Raw genomic sequence first — 8606 nt, 5'->3', positions numbered from 1 at the left:
CAGAGAGGGCGTTTGGGATTCACGTTGGAAGCAAAAGCTGCTATTAACGCCCAGCCAGGTGACGCCAGCTGCCGTGGGTGACAAGCAGGCTGCAAAGCAGGCGGGAGGCTGGTGCAAGCGCTCGCTTGGCATGAGGAACGCTCCCCCAGGCTGCAGGGAGGCCTGGGAGCAGGCAGGGCACCCCACCACAGCTCCTGTGTGGAGACACCGCCTGCCCTCGCTGCGGATGTCACCTCCTGGGCCGGCCGGCGCCCTTGGGACGTGGAAGCCATGGTCTGTTGAAGAGCAGGGTCCTGGGAGGACTCAGGAGCTGTAGCCACCTCAGCGACAGCCACAAGTCACAGTGAATGGTCTACAGCAGCAGCAGGACCCTGTCAGTGTTACCAACAGACAACCACCGCCATCCCACACCGTGTGCTGCATTACCGGTACACAGAGCTCCCTACTGAAGTCCTCAAACCCAGCCTCACCTGCCAACCCCTTGCCTAAAATCCCCACTGAGAGATCCCTGCAGACAGAGCTGGGCTCACCCAAGCCCTCCAGGTGATGGTTTCTAACCTGGATTATTAGATCAGAGACCAGCTAAACTCAGCTATTTGAGAATCTTAGTACCTGATTTATTTTCAGTTTGCATAAAAATATTTCGAAAACCTCCAAACCCAGAAAACCTACCTGTGGGAAGAGCTTGGTGTGCTACCAAACGAGCGCTGAGGAGCACAAACAAACATCCTTGGCTCCTGGGGACAGTTTTGACTGGAGGATAACCAACTGCAGCATCCCCACAAGGTCTGCTGGGGTGTCTCTCCCGAAGGGAGGCAGCTCACCCCAAACCTCACAGACCAACACTGGGGGGTTGCTGGGGCTGCAGCCGGCGTCCCCCCAAAGCCAGCTCTGCCCCGGAGCTGCGCCTTGGGAGCAGGGCAAGGCTGGGCTGAGCAGCCTGGGGGACACCGACCCACTGCCACCTCCTCTTCTTGTGGGACAGGGAATGCCAGGGCAGCGCCAGGGACTTTTCCATGACAATGTACCTTCAAGGAAGGAAAATAAGACACAGAGGAAGAACTAAAATAATATCTCCATGGTAAAAGGAAGACTTTCATTTCAAGCCTTTCTGTCTTGCATCCCTTGGAGTCCTGTCCTGCAGTGAAAAGAGAATATCACGGCTATATTGAACACCATTTCATAGCTCACTTCTGCTTTTGATGAAAACGCATTCTTTTTGTTTCTTCTGCACCAAGATTTATGTGTCTGCCCAGGGAACAGGAAGATTCCCTTCAACCAAACAAAATATTGTTCCTGCCTCTAGGCAGACATTATGGATCCCTGCAATTTCTGTCTTCCAGCAGAGGAGGCCAAGACTGTGAATTTATTTGTCTGCAGCTTTTGTGTTTGTTCTACACCAGTCACACGAGGATGAGCGATGCTGCTCCTCAGCCGTGATCTGTCGCTGCTTTGACTCAAAGTCCAGGTTCATTCTCAGGCTGAGGCGCTGACCCGTGTCCATCGCTGGCACAAGCTGCCCCAGCCCGGCTCCGCGGGCACAGGTGGACTTCGCCACCTTCTTGCCTGCATCTGGGATTTATCGGAGGAGCGGTGCTTGCCCATGTCCTGGATTCCAACTAGTCGATGATGCTGCTGGTTGCAAATCTTATTTCTACAGCACTGATGGTTTGCTTTTCCATAGATTACAAAGGACATTTTTATCATCTGGATTGCATGAGCTAGCAATACGATTCACTGGAATATAGTATCTCTATAAATAGTCCATAGAAAATGCCAAGTACTATAAATTGTTTCATATCGCCACTCAAACACTGCCGACACACGGTGCACATCAAAGACACAGCAAGGCCTGGAGTCCAAAACCTACCAGGAGGAGCTGCATGTGTTGGCAAGGGGAAGAAAATACATTTAAAGACTTGCTTGAAGAAGCTATTCACCAGCACATCACCACAACCCCCTGTAAGAGTTCTAAATTTTCATGGCACACCATCTTTATCTCCATCCCTTACCATGCTCTCCAGGGGCAATCTCTGTGCCTGCCCCTGCTGAGCACATGTGCTTTTTATGCTGCAGATGTCCATACTTGCTCTGAGATAAGTAATAGATCTTTCCATTGGCAGAGGGAGTGAGAATTGTTTCTAAAAAAAATAAAATAACCAGCCTGGGGCTAATTGCCACTGTTCATTAAATAGTTCATTTTTTAATTAAAGACGTGGTGTTTTAAGGCCATTCTCTTTAAAAAGTCGGTGTTATGTAGTACCCTCAGGCTGAAAAATCAACCTGGAAATGCTTTGATCTCCAATGCTTGAGGAGAGGCAGAAATAGTACATTGGATCTTGAGTTGATGGACAAAAACTCACACGTGAGCAGCCTGTTCACACCAAAGCGTTTGAGTAATTTCCAGAAAGGCTCACTTGCAATCCAGCACACGCAGATGGTACAAAGTTTCCTTTCCTGTGTGTCATGTTAAAAATAAGTCAGAAAAGCCACACAGTTCTTTGGAGGGGCATCAGGGGCTCCTGCTCATTTGGACAGAGGAGACCTCTTGTGCAGAGCCCAGTGCAGTGGGTCCTGAGTTTCCTGAAGCTTCCGATACTGCTGTAAAATTGCATTAATTTTAATAAACAGGTTTGCAAACCTTAAATAGGTTTACCTGCAAAAAGGCAGAACTAAGGACTGCCATGTTTCCAAGACAGTTTTTCAATGTTTTCAGCTGAAAAGCAAACAGTTCTGGTAAAGAAACAGGATATTTCCCTCGGTGGCTTTCTCTGCCACACCAGCAGTGTGGAGGATGCAGGTGGCTGCCCCTGGCCCCCTAAAGCTGGTGACACCACCTGGGGAGGTGTAAGGAACAGAGGGAACGGCCCTGGGGACGGTCTCCTTTCCTGTATGGGGACGCCTCCCAGCTCCCAATAGCACAAGTACCCGTTTGGGGCCCAGAGGATGCTGCAAGGGTGCGACATCCAGTGATACCCGGTATCAAAAGAAGCCAAATGAAAGCCAGAGAGTGTGGTTTAGCTTTAATCAGGGCTACGGATCATGCCTCATGTTCCCAAAAACACCCGTGCTGCAGCGATACGCTCTTAAGCATCACAGCTATCGGAAAACAGCAGTTGAATCCCACAGGTAGCACCGATATTTCATGTTTATAGCTCTCCCCAGTTCACTTCAGGCAGGGAACAAAGTTTTGCTCTTACAAATGACTACACCGTAACTAATTACGCAGTGATCAGTTTGTTTTAATAGAAGAGGTTATGTGGTAATTATGAGACCCAGAAGTAATTATAAATCACAGATAAGGTTCATGCGACACACGCAAAGAGCTGCACAGATATCTCGCTACATAAATTATGTTCAGGAGTAAGCAATAAAATTATTCATTTTCTAAATCTTTTTCTGCAGTATAGCACAGGGTATTTTTGATTTCTAATGTCTTAGTTACTTACAGGGACTTTTAAATAGTGGTCTTAAGAACCCTTGCCATCAATTTTTGTAATTACTCCCAAATTTGAAAAGAAGTAGTTACATTTTTTAACTCAACAAGTAGTTCTGATCATCTGGGTAGTTTCAACTTTGCAGAATTAAGCAAAAAAATCAAAACAACCCCACTCCCCCCAATACAATAACTACGGAAACAAGTCGGGTCAAGATGAAGATACTTAACTTGGAATCCATGCCACAGCCTATCACAATTCACAGAAAGTTAGCAAAGGAAGTTTTGTCCTGCAAAGTTTGGGATTTGCTCTCAGAAGCCCCTTTGACTCCCTGGTCACCTGTAAGCTGCAAAGATTTGTCTCAGGTAACAGCAGAAGAGACCGCAGCTCCAGCCCATGTGCCACCTGCTGTGCCTGGGTGACTCCACACAGGAAAAGCACCTCCAAGCGACAGGCAAGAGCAACAGACTCTAAGATAGTATCATTTTCTTAGCTTGCACTTGGCATTTCAAGACCTTCTGTGGTTTGAAGGGCCCTCTGCACATCTTCCAGATCCCCGTTCCAGTTCTCCTGATGTTTTATCAGGAGCTGTTTTACTCTCCCTTCCTTTGAGACTGATTTTCACATGGACTTTCAGAGTTCATCCACTTTTTGAGATGAGCGGAATTATATTTTGGCCTATGAACTTGCTGAATATTGGTTTCAAAGTAACTATCCACGCGGTAGAATGCCAATAACATCTAAATAGCTTTTACAGGATTGCCTCTACCTCAAGTACCCCCTTGGCATTCCGGGTTGATATTCCTTGCTTGGTCTCACTGTATAGCTTTTAGTGAGCTTCTATTTTGATACCTAGTAAAATCTCTACCATGGTTCAGCATTAAGGAATCAAACTAGTAAATTTCTATAATGTGTCCCCTGATATCTCATTTCTGGTTTGTTTTGTTGTTTTGGTCTTTGGGGTTTTTTTTGTTGTTGTTTGTTTTGGTTTTTTTATTCTGAAAGCCATTAACCAGGCTTTAAATCACTGCCAGTCAGCACTAAGTCCGGACACCTGCAGTCTGGCTGCTCTTAATGCATGGAGGCTATAGCAGATGTTTTCAAACAGCCAGGAGGGCATCTCCTGCTTTAGGAGCCAGCTGTGGCTTTGTGGAGGCAACGGGAACAAAGATTAGCAAACAGAGAAGCTAATTCCATCTGATTTGCTTGTTCCAGAACATCTCCACTCGGTGTGCTGCTGTTTCTTGACAGACATCACTGTGGGAAAGGACAGGGATTCAGGTGTGTCCTGAATCACGACAACCAGAAAAGGCTGCTGATGAACTTGAAAGGTTAGGGATGGGGCCACAGGGTCACCTTCTTTGCTCCTTCAGCACAGGACTTCAGTGCTCATAAACCAAAAGGGATGTTTCTCCATGATGCTCTGAAACCTCTTTGACCACTGTGTTAGGGATGCCTCACGTGCCCACACCAGGGCTTAAATCCTGTGATATCAAAATAGCTTTAGTCTGGCAGAGTCTCACTGTTTGGTATGGATATTTTTTTAAAGGGCAATTTGTTATACTTAAGATGCATCATTTCTTGAAGTTTCAGAGCTGCTTTCAAAACTATGCCTAAGCAAATACTGCAACAATCTACTTATTGTAGCAATGTGATCAGACACACTTCATGCTTTCATCTGCAATAGAGCAGGGTACAGACACGTGCAGGACCATCATATCCACACCGATCACATGCGCACGAGGAACAGGTACATGTTTGTGCCTTACTACACCGCCATGCAGTTCCTGCAGCAGATTTTGCCGCAGGCAGTGGACCAGCAAGGGAAGCCCTCAACCACAGCCATTGAGGAGAAGGTGAAGTCCCAGAATCCATATTCCTGTTGTGCAAAGACACAGATTCTAGAGAAAATGTGGGTAGGTCTTATCGTTAGAAAGCATCACACTGTTCGCTGAGCATCTGATGCTGACCAGAGTGCATGAGCTGCCCGGCTGGAGCAGTGACTCTGGACGGGGAACACTGGATCCTACAAAAGACTTGCAACAGGTGGTTGACCTTCTGTCCACTACGGCCCTAGTTCCTTCTCTAGCCTCCTCCTAGTTCCTCTCTGCAAAAGAGACTGTCTTGACACAAAGACTTTTTTCCCCCTCTTCCTGTCATCTTTGTTTTCCTTTGCGATACTGCTGAGAGGTCACTCAAACTGTAATCTCACGTACCAGAGGTTTTGTCTGTGGTTTTTTTGTTCCTTTTTTTTTTTTTTTTGGCATAAGATCAAAGAGATGGGAAACAGAACAAGTCGTTACTACGTGAATTTGTTTCCATAGCAACAATAAAAGTGTTTTCCTTCCTCAGGTTCAGGATTCAAATCCTATAGTCTCACCTCAGGCTACGGTGGGCAGTGAGAGGTTAAAGCATTTCCCAACTTACTTGCTCATTGCAGAATTTTAAAACCAGGCTACTGGGGTGAGTAGAATGCACCAAGTGAGACCCAAAAAGCATCCTGAGTTCCAGGATGTGAGACAGGGGCTTGGGAAAGGCAAGTGTGAAATAGAATTTTTACCTCTGCAGGACTTGCATGCAGTAAAGCGCACTCCGGCAACACAAATCGGCAATGGCAAAGAAAGCGATGGAGAAAACACATTACACAGTGCCACTCTTCCTCAGATTGACCGTCCCACCACAGCGGAATCAGGAAGACAACACTGTACTAACTCACCCGAGAACACGACATTGCTGTATTTGCAGTAAAATCAAAGCAATTGCCTTGTCCCAGGATTGTGCTCTGAGCCCGCTGCAGTGATGCGGGGTCAGGCTGCAGGCAGGCAACGCTGCACCCCCAGCTCGGGGAGCCTGAGACACCACCCACCGCTGTCTCCTGCAGCTTCGTGCAGGGAAGCACAGTTCATTAAATGCAAAATTGCTGTACGCTCAGGAAGAAAATTCAAGGAACACGACGGACAAATTGAATTCCCCAGCAAAGACTGGGGCGTTTCAAGCCTGAGGAAAACTGGACCCCACAGTCCTCATCGACTGCTGGCACCAAGATTTCTGCCGTGGCTTTGGCACTTTGTGTGATGGATTAGCGCTTTCTCTGGAGAAAAGTACCTTAAAGTACCAAGAGGTGCCTGGAAGACCTTTCTGTTTTTTGTAAAGCCACTTCTTCCTAAATGTCCTTTCCTTCCCTGTCTGCCAGCCTCCCGGGCAGGGGCTGCAGATGCGCAGTCGTATGCACATCAACGCGTGTCAGTCACACATCATTAAGACATCCAAGTCATTTGCGTAAAAGGTTGTTGATTGCCTCTCTCACAATCTGAGCAAAGTCCTGCCGTATGAAATCAGCAATTAGCAGCACGACAGGCTGAAATACAGATCCATCTGAACAAACCTCATTGTATCTCAATGGACATTAAAATGCACTTAATTTATTTTCCAAGCTCATCTTCCAATTGATGATGTTCATTTGGAATAGCTGGACAGGAATAGCATATTTTAACTCAGGAAAAAAACAAAGCACCAGAGTCAAGTTTCACCTTTTGTAAAGAAAAGCCCCAAATGAGTTTTCACTTTTACTGTACCTGAGGGTATATTCTGGGAGCGCTGTACAATATCATCTTAAGATGAAGCTTTCTAGTGGTTAAGGATTGCAAGGGTTTGCCCCTAGAGGCTAAGAAACTGTCACTTTAAGATGTTCAGGTCAGGCTCATTTTCCCACCACCCGGTAGTATGTGCTCACATTATAAAATTAAAGCAGAAATATAAATTCTCAAATCAGTTCTAACTGGGTCTTTGATTAACAGGGTATTTTCTTCATCCTTGTAAAGTTCTTTTAACTGATTGGATCATAACTTCACTGACAACAGCACGATATTGTTAACACGTACTCAAGTAGTAAAGGGCACGTACAAGGATGGAATCCTTCTGTGAGCAGACCAATTGCACCATCCTATTTTTGATCCGGGTTTCTTATGCAAGGGAAGAACATGTCTAGTTTCCATTGCTCCAGTGGACTTTTACGCTACAGATTCTCTACATTATTCTACCACAGCAAAGCTAAGTGATATCCTGCCTTTGGTACAACACCAACAGAGTACTGCCAGCTTACTCTCCTCTATGTATTTTACTGGTTTTGCAGTTAATCTGTCAGGATAAACGCATACCAGTATTTTAGATTCTGTGCTAGTTGTTTTTCCAGTCAAAACCAGAAATAGGAGCCTTCTGGGAAAAAAAGGTAAATATGCTAGCTCACCTAACAGATTATTTAGATTTCACATCGTCCCTCTAGGAGCATAATTGGCATAAAACAGAGAGCTCATTTGTGTTAGAAATGGTGTTGCAAATGGTGGTATTTCAACAAACCACTTATTAAGTGCTTTACAGCAGTAATACGCACTTGTCTCAATGTTCTTCAGCATTTATAACAAGTTGACAGATATTCAGTAACTAAAGGTCATTTTATTAAATAAAGGATCCTTGTTTTATAGTCTCAAGTACTAGCTTTGGAACTGTTAAGAGAGCAGTTTAAACATTGAACTCCCCAGACACACACATCCGTTGTGTAGGATCATATATCACATAAATGGGCTTGCTGAAACACCTGACATATACTCATAACACACACTGCTACAAGTGGCAAAACAATTCAGTTCTTGGCCATTTATATGTTGAATTTATATATTGACTTACAGCTATCTCAATGAACGAAGAATACTTTGGGTTATACTTACATAATGGTTGCATCCAACTAAAATTAAATTCTGTGATCTTCATGTGCTTTAATCAGTAGACACAAACCACTGGAAAAGGTGGAAGGACTCAGTACTGTTGAGTCTGTTCCCAGAGCAGAGCTGTGGCCACTGAAACTGCTGAAAATGTTCCTACCAAAGACAGAGGTTTTGCAGCAGGTAAGTAAGCTCCATGAATAAGAGCAGAGCATTTACAAATGCAATTATTCTAACTTTTAACACCAGTCATTTGATTTGCAGCAATCTTTATGGTGAACTTCTTGATGTGGTTCAAAGGGGAAGCCTTTCCTCACGGTGAGGCTCCTGGGTACCAAACACTGGTAGATGCATCAAGCCCAGTCCAGCACAGACACACCAATTGGTAGGAGCTGGGGCAGACAGCTGTAGTACTAAACAAGATATGTAAAAACTGTGCTGCCGCATCTAT

Source organism: Caloenas nicobarica, chromosome 2 (genome assembly GCF_036013445.1).
Source record: "Caloenas nicobarica isolate bCalNic1 chromosome 2, bCalNic1.hap1, whole genome shotgun sequence".
Classification (NCBI taxonomy): domain Eukaryota; kingdom Metazoa; phylum Chordata; class Aves; order Columbiformes; family Columbidae; genus Caloenas; species Caloenas nicobarica.
The sequence above is the reverse complement of the archived record's forward strand: the minus strand, read 5'-3'. Positions refer to the sequence as shown.